The sequence below is a fragment of the Sinocyclocheilus grahami genome, unplaced genomic scaffold (assembly GCF_001515645.1).
Source record: "Sinocyclocheilus grahami isolate Dianchi unplaced genomic scaffold, SAMN03320097.WGS_v1.1 scaffold794.1, whole genome shotgun sequence".
NCBI classification, from domain to species: Eukaryota; Metazoa; Chordata; class Actinopteri; order Cypriniformes; family Cyprinidae; genus Sinocyclocheilus; species Sinocyclocheilus grahami.
Genome location: NW_015505973.1, coordinates 178,991 through 196,426, shown reverse-complemented (window position 1 = coordinate 196,426; position 17,436 = coordinate 178,991).

Sequence of the window (17,436 nt, the reverse complement as noted above, 5' to 3'; positions counted from 1 at the left end):
TCCAGTTAAAATCCTTAAAACAAGACACATTTACTTAAGAAGCAACACTCCATGAGATATTAATACTTGTTTTCAGAGAGTGTGAGTGCATTTTCACTTGTTTTAAGTCTAAACAAGTTAAAAACAAATGAGACAAAAACACAGTGAAGACATAATCTGTAAAAAAAGAGAGAGAGAGAAGCAATCTCTAATATGCAGTGCTGCTTTTCAAGTAAATTTATCTTGCTTTAAGTATTGTTATATATTTCACTGAAAAACTCATTAGAAACGTATTGAGAAGTCATTTTTTACAATGTGTGTCATCTGAATGTTCGACTGTGGTCTATCATGAATATATTAGTCCTACTCATTTCAGCTTTTTTGAATACTGTGTAGCAGGGATGTACGTAAAGCACTTGTCCCTGGTGCATAATTGGCAGTTGTGAATGCTTTCTACCTGTTTCTGAGCTAAATCGGGTCCTCAAAACTCATACTGTGACCCTTAAATGACACACAGGTCATTGCAATTTGTATGAAATAGACCATTACATTTCATGCACCCTTCCGTCAGTTGGTACATTGTCAAATAAATGAATTAGGACCAGACTGAATTTCCCGTAAGTAACTTTGATGTTATTTGACATGAAGCCGACATACGTGATCACACACACACACATATGCTCTCTCCTCACCATAGTACTTCAAAGTGTGTTGGGAGAGAGTTTAATAGAGACAGATTATGGGGAGTCAACACTCATGGCCATTTGCAGTGCTGATGGTTCACAGACTTCATATTTTAAACCAGCTCAGCTAATTTACAGAGCAGAGCACATCATTTCAACAGACGGCTCTCTTTGGTGTGGGGTGCACTCATTTGGGCTGAGAGTGTGTGTGCACATGCGTTTAGGATGGGATGTCGAGCGAAGCCAAAGATGCATGCTCTCAAAGACAGCATCTTAATCTTCAAAGTAATTCCAAAATGTTATTTTCTCCATTTCTTTCTAATGGAGGAAAATTGGGTGGAAATCAAGAAAATAATCAGTTGGCATGTCTTTCTAGTAGGTTCATTTGAGTGTAGTTTAACATGAGGATGTTAAGGATGTATTCAACCAAGACAGTATGTTCATGTATATTACCATACACAAATTTGGGTTTGGGATTAGTAAAATATTTCTTTTTTATTGTTAGTCCTTTAATTCAGCAAGGATATGTTAAATTGATCAAGACTTTTTACTATGTTGCAAGAAAATCTGTTGCAAACAAATGCGGTTATTTTGAACTTTCTATTCATCAAGGAATTTTTTTATTTTATTATTATTATTTATTTATTTATTTATTTATTATCAGATCAGCATATTGGAATGATTACTGGAGGATCATATGATACTGGAGATTGAAGTAATGGCTGCTAAAAAAAACAGCCATCACAGGAATAAATTTTATTTTAATTTATCACAATTCATCACAATATTACTCTTTTTACTGTACTTTCGATCAAATATTATTTTTAGTTATACAAGAATCTAGAACATTTCTATTTGACTTTGTGTCTTGTTTTTTTAAGCTTATACTATTTTTAAGAATGAAACGACTTGCTGATTGGTCGGATAGTATTATTGGTTTTATTGTTGGTGTTTCTTTCCTTGTAACTTGTCTTTATCCTGGCATTTTAAGAAAATATAGGCATGAACAGATTTCAAACAAGATTTCGATTATCATCCTATAATCCATTTCAGCATTCAGTTTCTTACGGTCTGTCCACAGATCAAGCCACTGAAGTCATGGTTTGTGCTTTGACAATGCAATTAGTTTGTGTCTTTGAGGGCCAGATGTAATCTGAATATTTCATTAAATCGGCCATCACTGCAAGAGAATGATAAGAAAATAAAACAGATCGTTGGACTTCCTGGGGTTCTTATAAAGGTAATGAACATTAATGATAACAGACTCATTATAATGGACCACCTCAGGACCTTTAAGTACTGCTATGATCAACTGAATGTTGAAAAGCTGTTTTGATGTATGACTTGGTGCAGATTGTACTTTATTATCACTTAGATTATCAGCAGAACGAAGGAGGAGCCAGACTAACCCACAATGCTCCATTTCATGGACAAAGACTTCATGTCTGCATCAACACACAAAAGTCATTAAAACGAGTCAGTGACTATTCGTCTTGTTTTAGTTTTCATACTCCACCCTCAAAACACTTCTGGAATTTATTTCTGTCTCCAAATTTAATGGCGAGAGAACACAAAGGATGGAAGCAAAATCTCCAGTCAATTCCAAAAGTGGAATGTGGAACTCTTTCCTGTGTTTCGTGGAATCATCAGGCTGGCATGAACTGCACTGCTCTCAGCGGGTTATATCTGCCCCATCGTAACTCTTGTCAGGAGCGTGACATGAAGCAGCTCACTGTTTCTTTTTGTGGTTAGTAAATAGGTGAAGTAGTTTTTCCTCATGAGTTTTAGTTTGGGGAAAAATATGAGATTTAAAGCTTGATATGCAAGTGCATTTCAGAGTATATTTGCTTTAACATGGCTGCGTTGTATGACTATGTTAAACTATGCAATATGACTAATATGCATGTTTTATTTTATAAGTCCACACATATAGTATATTAAAGCAATGGAAAAGAATAAACATATGTGGCTTTCTGTCCCCGAGGTTTCAAATAAGAGATGCCACATAAGCTCAGAATTTATCTCCGGAACAAACTATGGAAAGTAAAGTTGGAGTTGGAGGAAAGATGCCAGAACAAATGTGGAGGAAAGGAGTGAGTTATGCATTTGTCTGTTTATATACCCTCAGCATTTTAATTGGTTGGATTTTAAGAATGTGCTGCTCCTGACTTTTACTTTAGAGCTCCAATATATGGCATGTATATACACATATTGTAATTAAGAAAATAAAACACCTATGATGTGATGTTTCCAATATATCAAGATAGGTCAATAATTCCAGTGAGTCACTGTTCTTATAGTAGTACTAGAGTGATGGCTGAGTTTGAGTAACATAGCGATCTGAGGAAATAGGCTGTGAAACATATGTTTGTGGGCGATTATGGGGGCTGGGGTGGGCCTGACTGATGTGGTGTGGCTTCATCAGCGGTTGATGGACCCTTCTGACCCCACCCATCACTCTTTAAGTCTTCCAGTCTCCTCCCTTTTCCTACTTTATAAATTTGAAGAACATTATTCTACTCGTCTTTATGTTCAGCAAAGTAGCATTGGGCTGTATGTAATTTTTTTTATTTGGTGTGTAATGTGTAGGTTTGCCCTACAGTTGAGATCAATTTTAATTCTGAAAATTAGATCCAAAAAAGCACCAAAATTGAAAAAGGATGAATGTTTCATAGCTTTAGGAGAATGACAGAGTTAGCTGACAGAAGAAGCATTTCTTAGTTGTTTGTCATCTTTGATAGATAAGATGACGTTGTCCAATTTTTAAGTTCTGAGTATGCTGTGTATGAAAGTACAGATTTGGGTCACTGTCACTGTATACTCACTACCATTACAAAAAAAACCCCAAAAGCTTCTATTTCAAATAAATGCTGTTCTTTTGAACTTTCTATTCATTACAGAATACTGAAAAAAATTTATCATGGTTTCCAAAAAAATATTAAGCAGCACAAACGTTTTCAACACTGATGATAATGTTACTTGAGCACCAAGTTGGCATATTAGTTAATGAGCATAAGATAATTCCAAAAGCATTAAAAAATCTTACTGATCCCAAAATTTTGAGCAGTAATGTACGTACAGATATTTTCTGTATTATAGTCGAACTGCAGCTTTATAGAGAAAATAGTGATTTTTGGGTAACTGTGTTGAACATTTTCTTCAATAATAGGAATAAGAAGTCTAATTTACTTGAGAATGAGGATCACATTTACATCCAAATCATAATTGTTCTACTCGGAACAGAACCTAAATCTCAAAGTGCAGCTGTAAACTTCCTTGATCATCTGGATTCAGTTACATTTACTGAATAAAAGGACTTTGTCATTTTGCGTAGAAAGACATATTTTATATTTCTTCAAAAAAGCTTTAAATTGCAAAAGACTGCTGATGAATTAGTTTACAGGGAATTTCCACCAAATTGTAACTGTTAAAATGGACAGCAAATATCACATGCTATAATACACAGGCCTTAGGATGAATGTAAACAGTGATTTGTTTTTGATCCTTGGCCAAATTCATCATATCTTCTGCATATTTAACTTTTAAGTACTCAATATGACCAGTCATTCAAACATGACAAGCACCTCTGTCATGCTGGCAGAAGCAGACTTGCATATGCCAGGGGCTTTGGTATGAGAAACGTTCCCTCTGTTATTCTGCGTGTGAGATTGATTGGGGTTTCTGATGAATCTGTTGATTGGTTGGAAGAGTTCAGAGCTCAGCTGGTGGAGTCGGCAGGTGCTCTCACAGTCTGTTCTTTTCACCGACTCTGTTCTTTCATTTATAGGGATGCTTTGATGATAAAGACAAATGTTAGAAGTACAGATAGAAATGTTGATTTTCCTAGGAAAAAATAGAATCCTCTGGCATTATGACAAATGGTTGCATCCCAGTGAAATTTGATTTTTCATAAACGTTTTTGCGTATACCATGTATCAAAATGGTGACATACTATGTCATTATTTAAATGATCTATTTTGGGGATATAATCTATTTCAGAAAAACCCGCCCCTATGTGGCACATAAAAACACAACGTACTGTGGCTGCTTGCTTTACATCGATCAGATGGTCTCTTCCTATCCAATCGGACAGTTTTTGACCAGAATAAGCTGTTATGTTAATCAAACCTTACACGGTTTAGTTAAAAATACAGCTACCAGAGACTAGCTGATATATAGCCAGAGAATGTATAAGTGTGTGTGTGTCCAACAAGGGCATGGAGGCACTAGAGCATCAGAAGGCCACTCACACCCCAGCGTTCAGCCTCTCTCCTTTAGGGGAGCTTTGATTAATGAGCTCTCATGCTATAATGAAATCATGTGAAGAGGGGGAAGGATTTCACCATGACGCAAAGCTGGCAGGAGTCAGACTTGGGGGTCGGGCCTCCCTTCAGGATCAAACATTATTGTCTCTTTTTCGCTCTCGCAGTCATTCTGCTCATATTTCTCCGAGTCTGACCTGCAGTTACTCATTACCTCTTTTTGAAGTGCCTCTTGTCATGGCTGCTGTTATCCTTGGATCTCCTCGTTCCCCATCAACGTCTCTGGATTTAGGCAAATACATCTATCTTCTGTATTGCTGCATGCTGAAATGCAAACACCAATGAGAGCCAAGTGGAAAAGTTGAGCTTTGAGAGTCGGAGGTCAATTTGAGGGTCTTCAAAGAGAGTTGGTCCTTCTTATATGCATTTTTTAGACAGGTTTCTATAAATGTAGCACTGTAAACCCTTCAGCACATCATGCATTTGGCTTTGAGAGATGTAATGCCATTTTGTACACCAGACTGCCAAAAAGGCACCTGCTTATGTGTGTGCATGTTGATATGAGACACATCAAGAGAGAGAAATGGAAAACAAGAAAGAGAGAGTTGTTTGGCTCTGTCCATTCTCTTTTACCGAATGTTCTGCTGAACTCTTACCACCAGTCCAGCAGCATCAGCTCTATAAATACTAGTCAGTAGCAGTAGCGTAGCGTAGCCTACATCGATAGCAGTGTACTGCATTGAAATGCCAACCAGAACGTTTTAGCAACACTCCGACAACACCATAGCATTGTGGTGGTGAGTTTTGCACTTGCAAGCACCATTCACTTTTTTTGTCAGAAAATATAGAAACATTTTTTGTACTGTGCTGTTGTTCTTTTTTGAACCACGCTTTTTGATCTAGTTTATGTGGTATGAGAAAACTAAATAAAGTAAAAAAAAATTATTGTTATTTTGTCAAAATAAATTAAAAATTAAACAAAAAAAGAAAATGTTCATGAAAACAAACCCTTCCAATAGCTACACGTATTTTAAAACAGATTTATTTCAAGGCATCAGGGTTTTAAGTTCAGTTTGAATGTGTTATTAAATTCCAAAGAAATGTTACATTTACCATCCATCCTTCTTTTATCTTTTTTATTTTCTGTCTATCGTTCTTTCCATCATTCTGTTTATCTTTTTTCTATCTGTTCTTCTATTGTTCTATCTACCATTCTGTCCATCTATTGTTCTATCTATAATTCTATTGTTCTATCGGTCCATCACTCTACCTGCTTATGGATATATCTATCATTCTATCTGTCGTTCTCTCTGTCCATAAGGCATATAAACATATCATACCTTTCTAAAGCCAAAATTCCAAGTTTGAATTTCAGAACATTTAAAGTCTATTTCATTGCATATACATTTTAATTGCAGTTCTGCATCCTAATTGCTAATGTGCATCCTAATTGCTAAATGTGCCATTTAGAGTTAAATCTAAATGACACAGCACTGTGCAAGTCACTCTGAATTCCTTCACTGATTGTACTGCGCTGGAGAGCAAATTTAAATCATTTTTTATTATTTGTTTCCGGTAAACAGTTCAACAATGTCTAGAAAATCTAAAGTAGAGCTCTCTAGTGAATGTACAGATAATAGATTGATGAGGAAAAGAGAACAAACTGTAACTGTGGTTAGAGATGTATTTTTAAGAAGAGTGAGAGAGAACTTGTGGAAAGTAGTAGGAGAAAGATGACCGTTTTGATGGGCACTGTATCAAAGATGAGGTGGGTGGTGTAATTGGTACAGCTTGTGAGTTTTGGCACACATTGACCCATCGCTGGGCATGAGAGGGGCAGCATATGGCCCGCTTAGCAAGGGCTTGGCCCACCTTTACGCAACCAACTCCCTCTGTCGCATCCCCAAAGACATGCAGGCGTGTGCTGGATGCCAAAAACCACAGGCTTAGTACTGATGCCAAATCCTTTACAGCAACCCAAGCCAATGGTTAAGTTAAGAGACGGCCAAAGACTAAGAATCTTTCATCTTCAAAGTTAGCCCTTAAGGATAGATTGATATTGTAACAGTCTTGTGGTAGCCAGACTTCACACAAAATGGGAAAGTGGCCTCGATTTTTAGGTAAAGTAAAAGTGATACTCTTTATTTGCACATTTAAACAAGTGGTTGTCATGTGAAATTTCTTTGGTAGAATACTATTTCTTTAGAACAGTAATATCGCAGACATTCCAGTGCACATTTTTCTTCTCATGATCCTCTTGCAAAAACCTCTTGTAAACCTGTGATACCTCATTTTAGTCTAGACCACCTGAATAGTTTTCTAGTCATTGTGAAACCGGTTGTTTTCTTGAGTCAACTTTTTAATTTAATTTATTTGAAATCTAAATCAATGCATTATTATTATTCAATAATTTTATATTGCTATTCTTAATTTTGTATTATATTATCATTTTTGTTAAAGAAACAGGAACTGTTTTGTTTCTGGTGTGCCATCACGTCTGGTCCTTACATCACTATTTTGGCTCAAATAGTTTTTGTCTAGGAAAACCATGGCTGCTTCCTTTTCAAATGCACTAGTTAGAAAAGGCATATAATTTAAATAGTGGGTAACAAAGGCCCTTTATAGTTCTCTCAAAGTTTAAAAAAAATTTTTTATTCTTGTCTTTTACATTCACTATGTATTTTTATACATTATTAAGATAAGTTAATTATGCTACTCTTTAATTTTCTCTTTTTTCCGCCCCTTTGCATCCAAATCACTATGTTAACACTCCAGTCTCTTGTGTAGCAGCCAGTTCTTATCTACAGAACTGTAATTAAACTGAGGCTCCTCAGAGCTTCATTTGAAGAGGAGATGCTTCACTTTAATTACGCATTCTCTCCTGCCTCAGTCACGGCAGCCGAGTGTCTACTAGCGTTCTGCTGGCTTGATCCGTGTTCTGTCACAACGGACCCACAACAAGGAGAACGCTGCTCTGTAGAAGCGGATGGCTTCTAATCCACGTTCAGTCAAGCTGAGTATGTTATCAGATATCAAAGGGCATGCAGGATTAGCCATAAATGTGCATTAAAATAAATGTTATTGTTGGTTCCCAGCTGGGCCCAAGCCAGTGCAACAACCTGGGAGGCTAGTCGGTGTGAATGCAGATGTTACAGGACATTTAAAACCGAAGACGCATGATTGGATGAGAATGAATAAATGACGTAATGCTTACTACTAAGCTGTCACAATTTACGCTATCAGTAAATCTGGTAAAATAGAATGTAATACAGCACAATATTCATTCATTTATAATTATTATTACTATTACTATTTACTTTTTTTTTATTATTTGTATTTACTATTTTTATTATGTATTTACTTTTTTAATATTTCTTTTGTTTTCTATTTAACTTTTTTGTTTACTAATTTTAATATTATATTTTTTATAGTTAGTATCAGTAAATCTAGTATGATGGAATGTGTAAGGTTTTACAGCACAATATTCATTCATTTTTAAGTATTATCAAGATTTACGATATAATATGCAGACCTTAACAAATAACTTTCTTGTTCAACAGACAGACATTTACGCTTTTGTGAACCTTTGACTAGGAGTGTGTTAAATCAAGCATGTAGTATTCACTGATGTTACTGTGATCCTATCAGGGCATTCCCTCAGAAAATGTTTAAAGACGCACACTGGAGCAACACAGACTCAAATGCTGAAACTTAGGCAAAACATTTAATACACACAGGCATAAATAGGATACACAATCATCCATTAAAGCCATCTGTTTTGGGTTTGGAGTAAGTGCTTTCTTTCCGTCACTGCCGTGTTTTTGTCCGAGGGCAGGTTAGACGGGGCTACTGCTCACGGACACTAACAAGACAGATTACAGAAGGGCTATCGGGTTTCCCCCTCACACACACACACACATGCACACACCCACCCACACACACACACACACACACACACACTTGCATACTGAAAGGTGGGGGGCGTGCAGCTCTTCCCCCCATCTGTGAGTGTTTACCAACTACATCTCTGGCCCTAATGACAGATCAGCCCCGGGATAGACCATATAGTCGGGTCTCTCTCAGCAACCAGATGTTGAGTGTTTGGATGCATCACTGTCGGTCCGTATCAGATCGTCCCGGTTCGGTGTTTACCTGGGGCAGTTTTCTGTTTGTATGTATTTGTTCCCCTTAGTTCCATGCTTCCAAAATGTGTGACTTTAAACAAAGATTTTGGAAGTCACTACCGTGCCTTTCCCAGACCATCACGAGTCTTAATGCCTGCATGTTTATTTGGGCCTGGATTTCTGTAGTCTGTGCGTATACCTGAATTACTTGAAAACCATTTGAATGACAAAATGAACAAACTACAAATCCTTGGACTTTTTTTCTAGAGTGTGTATGTCTGTGTTTGAAAGTGTTTGTTTTAGTGCGTGTTCTGTTCATTTTTTCTAATTGAGTCTTTGTAAACACAAAGATTTAGGAGGAGTGATGTAATGTTCCTACTCTGTGAGGCAAGCGTGCCACATAAGGGGAAAAAATCACAAATGTCTCCATTGTTTCTCTCAGATAGTAATGAGATTAAAACTTTTTTCTTCTGATAAAAATGCTGTAGTAATACTATGTTTCAAAAGAGATCGAAATGTCTTAATCTATTTTTAAGCTTTATTTTTTATTTTTATTTGTATATATTTGTATTATTTTTAATATTATATTACTTATTTTAGTATACAAGTAAATCTGGTAAGGTTTTACAGTACAATGTTCATTCATTTTCTTATTAAAAAGTACAGAAAGAAATTGCCATCTTATATGAGATTAATCAAAATTGAAATGAAATAAAATATAATTAAAAAAATTACACACACACACACACACATTTATATATTATTTGTTAGTATATGATATCAATATTTTGAATATTGAAAGATATTTCGAAGTACTTTGAGGTTCTTTCTTTCTTTTGAATAATAACTACAGATGTTAATTTAGCCTCATTTCAAGCCTCAAGTACACTTCTGGGTAACTATATGGACACACACTCAAACACTGATATATATGCATACATCAAAATATATTAATATTTTGACTATTGAAAGCTATTTTGAAGAACTTTGAGGTTTTTTCTTTCAGATAAAAACTTAAAAAATGATTTGGTCTCTTATTTTAGATTAATCAAACATATTAGAAAATCTTATAAGTAAAAATAAGTAAAAATGTTTGGTAGTTACAGTATATATTAGTATGTTTATTATATTATGTGAATATTCTTTTGAATATTGAAAGATATTTTTAATAAATTTGGCATCTAAACAAAATTTTAAAAAGCATTTTCATATTTTATTTTGTGTTCTACAGAATAAAAAAGGTCAGAAGTTTCAAGTGGCCTGAGTACATTTTAATTTTTATGATTATTCTTATTGTTTTTTTTAACATCCATTTGTTGTCCATTTGGTTGTTGAGGACTGAATGATGACAATGGTGAATGTGTTATTTAGCGCTCTCAGCTACAGCACATACAGTAGATTACTCATTGTCTGTCTCTATCTGTCTCGTTCTCGCAGCCTCTTTCCTCCTTTCACTTTATTTGCTTTGAAATACTAAAGTCCTGCCCAACCGTCTATAGTAACGCAGTCCAAGTTCATACCTCACATGTTCAGTGCGGTCCATCGAAAGCTTCCTGTGTGGTACGGAGCCCTTTCTCATGTATACTGCTGAAGGAAGCTTTCACCAGCCTTCTCCTTGCCCCGGCAGGGAATACCAGTATCTGATTAATGTCTTCTGTTCGGCCACAGTCCTCAATCCCTTCTCACAGTGGTGTCTGTGTGCAGTGTCCTTCTCACAGCTCTTTAGCTCTGATAGATGGCTCTGTGTGGACCGCAGACACAAACACTGGAATAGGGTTTACTCTGTAAATACAAATAGCGAGAATTAAACAGGGTCCCTACAGTTTGTCCTTTCAAACTGGATTGAGTTAGCGCAGGAAAGAGAGTGGATAATAGTGCAAATAATACACAGATAATTGTGTTTGATTGGACATTTGGAAATGTAACTGAATGTATTTGAACTACAGTATGAATGAGATGTTATTGCATATTAACAACAATGAGTTCAAAAGTAAAGTGTCATTTCTGCTTTAGCACCAAATCAAATTGCAAAATGTTATTACAATTATTAGACTCAGATTAATAAGAATCAAGATATTACATTTGTTATTGAAATGTAACAACTTGAAATAATCTTGACAAATCATTTTGGAGAGTTCAGTCTGCTAGGGGTGTTACCAAGATGGCCGCCTTCAAGGCAGGTCACTTCAAGAAATGTACCTTTAAATCAAAATATTTCCCTTTTATCTTTATCAGTATATTTGACTTTTTAAATAGTCAGACATCTACACCATTGTTCAGTGTTCTAATTCTTCAAGGACATCTAATGGAGGAAAAATGTTTCAGATGTTCTAAGCATTTTTATGACAGCAAGAAAGTGAAGGATGTTCTGGTCTGGCTGTCTCTGCTTGTGCCTGATTAAATATATGGCTGTGGTTTGGGATCAGCCTGTGTTTGAGGGCCCAGAACAAGGAGGAGGGGAATCCACATGAAGGGCAGCACAAATCTCATATTAGAAGAAACAAATAGAACAAAATCCCAACATCGGTGTTACACATCCATCTATCTATCTATCATTCTATCATTCTACTGTTCTATTGTTCTTTCTACCTTTCTATCTATATTTCTATCTTTCTATCGTTCTTTCTGTCTATCTATGGTTCTATCTAACATTCTACTGTATATATCAATCCATCCATCATTCTATAATTCTATCATTCTGGCTTTCTTTGACTTTCTTTTGCATATAATGATTCCTCTACAATAAAGTGACAAAGCTGACCTAGTTTAAGACATAACAGTCTACTTCAATTAATTTTTTGTGAAGTTTTATATGGCACCCCCACTAGAGCACTGTCTGTCTAATTCTGCCTAAAAGGTTTCTGGTCTTTCCTTTCTCTGCAATTAGCGAATTACCACGAATTAACCTTTCACCGCATTAAACAACACATCCTCGGGCATTTTTCCTTTGTTTCCTCTCAACCCACCCTATAGGGCAACGCCTGACAGTTTTATGGTTCTACACGTGCCTTCCTACACGAGTACAAATCAGGGCGGTCTGGAGCTACGCTTTGTGCTTTGCTTATTCTTAAACAGATTGTCAGGGCAGAGTGTGTATATGTTTGGACCATGTGCATGGACCAAGATCATGGCAGAAATGTATGACTCCATGCACTAGGCTAGAAAGAGGTTTATTGAATCAGTGTAAATGTTTACCTGTCATGCAGTTTCCATGTCCCACCATCACCTCAGTCAACACAGAGCCATGGGAAGCCTGAATGTACATGACTAGTGCTGGGGGTTTGTGTGACATCATTTTGAGCTATTGTTTCACCTAGCAGGTGATGCAGGGGCTGTTTCAGTTACTTGTTGTAAAAACATATTTGTTTTACGTCTTTGATATAGACAGACTGAGGCCTGAATAATCATGGGTCCTCTGTTCACAATTATTTGCATTTTTAATTTGCAATTAACATACAACTTTATATATTTACCAATAAATTAGGCTACATAATATGCAGATTAACAAATTTTTTTTTTCCTCTGAAAATACTACTTAATGTTATCCCATTGGACTAAAACTAACTGACTTTCTCACACAGAGTATAACAACTTTCCCCCGAAAACTGGATAATTTTTGTACTTTTTGTGGATTTTTTTCTCAACTTGTTACACTCATAGTTTTCCTGGTCAAAACTTACCGGTCTACAAAAAAATTGCTTAGAAATCGTCTCTAGGTTATGTATGTAACCATGGTTCCCCGAGGGGAATGAGACACTGTGTCAGAAACGCTTTGGGAATGCAACTGCGTGACCGTGTCCTGAAGCATGTGTGAAATCAGTCCAATGGAATGGCGAGACGTCACAGGCGAGGTGACATAGAGACCAGGAAGCTTAGCGGGAGCAGAGCATCAGAGCACATGATGGCCCATCAAGTCTGGAAGGAAATGTTTCAGTGCACAAAACACGGCTAACTTCTCCAGGCAATTTATGTGCCACGTGAGATAGTGGCCTTCCCACATACCCTGGGAAGAGCGGCCACACATGACCTCTCCCGAGCCCGTGAGGGAGATGTCCATTGTTAGCATTACGTGACGACAAGGAGCCCCCAATACCAGGACTTACGACAGGAACCAAATCTTCCTCCACATGTCTAAGGCATGTAAGCATCGCAGTGTGACCATTGATCATGCGAAGCGGGTTGCCCTTCTGGGAAAACTTTTTGGTCCTGAGCCACTGCTGCAAAGGTCTCATGTACAGCAGGCCAAAATATATGACGTTGGACGCTGCTGCCTTCATACCCAACAGTCTCTGGAACTGTATTACAGTGAGTGACTGGACTAGCCTCACACTGTTCACGGCTGTGGGAATCAAATAACACAAGCAGGAGACAAATGTGCCTGCATCGTTGTTGAAACCCATACAACACAGAAAAAAAGTGGTTCTCTGTACTGGAGAAAGCACACTCTTCTTGGTGTTCCACCTTAACTCCAGCTCTTTTATGTTAGCGAGCACAACATCTCAATGCCGAGCCGCTATCTGCTCTGATTGAGCTAATATCAAACAATTGTTTATTTAATTCAGTACATGGATGCCCTGGAGTTGCAGAGGAGCCTGAAGACTGACACCACTGGAATCAGGACTTCTTGCTAGGCAGATATGAAGAGCTGGCCCACGGCAGGGGCTGCTCCCGCCCAGCAGCCCCTGAGACCTGAGTCCGCCTTTTAGGTTTTATCCATCAAACCCGCTTGGTGGGTAATGTTGGGGCCTTCGGGGATGATAGCTGGCAAGTGTCTGTCCCACCTTAGGTATCGCCCCACAGCCCTGCACATTCAGCCCCCTCACGTTAGAACAGTGAGGTCAGGGAAAACCGATGTGGAGGTTGTGATTTAGCACACAGGAAGTGTCCATCCAATCTACTCTTAGGACGAACATCCTGCATCCTGATCCAAGCCACTTGATTCTATATTGCATAAAACTTTCTTCCCTCGAGAAGAAACGCCAAAGGGAGCAGAGCTAAACACGTTGGGACATTTTATGAAGGAACACAGCCAGCCCCTTAAGAGCTGACTGTGTGTGATCCACACCCAAATAAACCACACATAAATCGCATGTCAAGTCAAGTCAAGTCACCTTTATTTATATAGCGCTTTTAACAATACAGTTTGTGACAAAGCAAATGAACAGCATTAATTAGGAAAATGGTGTCAAGAGATACGATAGATTTCTTTTGCATATCTGACAGTGTAACATTAAGCATTAGTATTTCAAATGAGTTAAACCTGTATCCCTAAGTGCATGTATCCCCACTCATGATGTAGAGAGGGCAGTCTGCTCATATGCAAGAGATTGATGTGGCGAGTCGTCAATCTCTTCTTTATTAATGCTAACAACATCAACCTCCTCAAAGAAAGATAGTTGCAGCAACGAGCTCTCACTCGAAGGGGGAAGAGACCACAGTGTGGGCTTCTGAACCTTGAGAGAGAGTACTAGATCCAGGGGCTGAAGGCAGAGAAAGGGCGAGGCCCTTCTCCAACCGCTCCGCTAGATCCATTTACGATCTCCATGATCTCAATCGCCGCCGTGCCTCAGCAACAGCGGGACCGGAACCGGAACATGGACACACTCCTCAAAGTGTGCTCGGCGGGAGTGGAGCATTTGCAGCGGGATTCAGATGCCCTCCAAAACAAGCAACACAGCAATCGTGTGTATTCACAACTGTAATGTTTAGCGAGGACAGGTAAGAGCACACAGTCTAAAGTGCTACCTGTTTTACTTGCTCGCCATATATTGTTGTGATTTTGCACCGACAAACAACAGAGCGCTTGCTGAAGACACAGAACTTAACGCTGTTTGTTTTAGATGCACTTTTAAGCTTCCTGGTCTCTATGTCACCTCGCCCGTGATGTCTCGCCATTCCATTGGACAGATTTCACTCATGCTTCATGACGCGGTCACGCAGAGGTGTTCCCAAAGCGTTTCTGACGCAACACAATTTCCCTGAATGGGAACTCTCATTATGCTATAGTATTACCAAATCTCTTTTTTTTAAGATTCAATCTCTTTTTTTCTCAATTTATTTATTTATTTTTTATTATTTTTTCAATTAGCACAGGTATTGTATTTCTGTTTGAAACTGACTGGTCATAGGCCTCATTGATCTAAGCAGTTTTTGAGTGAACATTGCCAGAATTATCCACAATAATGCTTTTTTTTCACTCAAAGACTTGTAATATTACCTTTTATAATTAGTTAAAGCTGTGTACCAGTGTAGTTGTTGAGTACTGAATAGGCGTTGATGTGTAAATATAGGCTGTCTTATGTTTATATACGAATGATTGTGACATTAAAGGGGTCATATGATGTTGCTAAAAAGAACATTATTTTGTGTATTTGGTTTATTGAAATGTGTTTATGCAGTTTAAGGTTAAAAAAACTCATTATTTTCCACATACTGTACATTATTGTTTCTCCTCTATGCCCCACCTTTCTGAAACGTGTCAATTTTTAAAAAGCTTATCGGTCTGAAAAGCGAGGTGTGCTCTGATTGGCCAGCTATCCAGTGCGTTGTGATTGGCCGAATACCTCAAGTGTGTCATGGAAATGTTATGCCCCTTACCATACTGTGATGCCCTGTCCGGCCGGAGTGATGAGACAAAAACATTAAAACCCATAAATGAGGCATTTGTTGCATTCAGTGGGGACATAATTACGGATTATAATGACTCAGGAAACAGTCCTCCATAAAATGTGCTGAACACATCTGAATATTTGGGTTGAACTGTTCTGGAACAGTGTTGTAAATACAACTTAACCACTGCTTTCTAGTCATGTCCTCTGTTGGAAGGCCAGACAAAGTAGTTTCGCTTTCACAACGAAGCACAGTGTCACACACTGTGGCCTTGAGTGAGCGGAGGCCTGCAGGCTAGAGTGAGCGGCGGGATTGTGGCAACCACATGTGACGACCCCGGGCTGGACTCCGCTTCGTCCATGGTGAAAGCCGATCCGGCGATACACAGCGCGAAGTTGATGTATTTCCTCAGCGACCAGCACGGATCAGCTCTAGGCATGACGAAGTGGATATCGTCCTCTTTTGGTAGGCCAAACAAAGTTGTTTCGCTTTCACAACGAAACACACAGCGCCTTCACGACATGGTGGCAGCAACAATACTACAGCGAGAATAAAAGTTACGCCTTCTTTCTTTGCGTGAACATTTGGGCGGCGTTATGCAAATCTTCCCACATCGTGACGTAGACATGTGGGGGCGTGTTAGAACGAACCGTTTTAGGTAGGTGTGGTTGACTTAACTTTTATAAAGAATATCTCTTTGGATTTGAGACTTTAGTCTTTGCAACTTTACAGATCTTCTTTATGCACCAAGAGCTTGTAACACTTCAAAGAGAGAGGAAAAATTGAAATCACATCATATGACCCCTTTAATACCATGATGATTTCAGTACAATCCGTTCTTGTTGATTAGTTTCCGTAAATGATTGCGGTGAGGAAGCTTTGAAAATGTCTACATAGAACATCAAACTCTTCAAAAAGGCCATCCTGAAAAAGAAAATCCTGTTTTCCATGATATGTCTTTTATTGTAACTCTTTAATGATGTTTACTCAGTCATGCAAGTATAATGCCGTAAGTGGCTCTTCTTAGTGTGGACCATCACTTGGCCATACTCTGATGTGCTTCATGGGAAATTCATAACTTTTTTCCAGTGCTTGCTGATTGGAGTGCATTGCTCAGTGTTAAGTCTTTTAGATCCAGCAGGCCACTGATGAGGCTTCCATCTTTGTGACTGAACAGAATGATGTTTAGTGGTGTTTCCTCAGGCATTGAAACGCCGCTAAATGGAGACATACTACAGCATGGCACCACTAATGTTAACCAAGTCTTGAACTGATGCTCTAGTGATGAGCCGCATTTCAAATCGGTGGGAGATGAGAGGGCAGCTTCTCAGAAATGCCTCTGATCTGGATGAGGATAGCATTCTGCATCCTCCGGAACATCAGAGCCTCTGCAATCCAGATGAACAATTAGACAAATTAGAGAGCGAGAGAAAGATAACTGTGCATTAAATGAGTTTGTGGCGCAAATATGCATGTTTGTTACTAATAACTAAATCATGTACTGCATGCAATATGATATTGTGGATAAACAAATGGCAACTCAAATTGCAAAAGCTTCATGCAAATTAATTGAGCATATTTTTTTTTAGATATGGAAATGTATAAGCGATGGAAACATGCTGTTCTTTTGAACTTTCTATTAATCAAGAATCCTGTAAAAAGTGTTGTTTCCAAAAAAAAAAAAAAACAGTACGATACGATGCATAAAATCTTCCAAACTTTTAATGCGTCTGCATGTGTGTGTGTGTGTATATATATATATATATATATATATATATA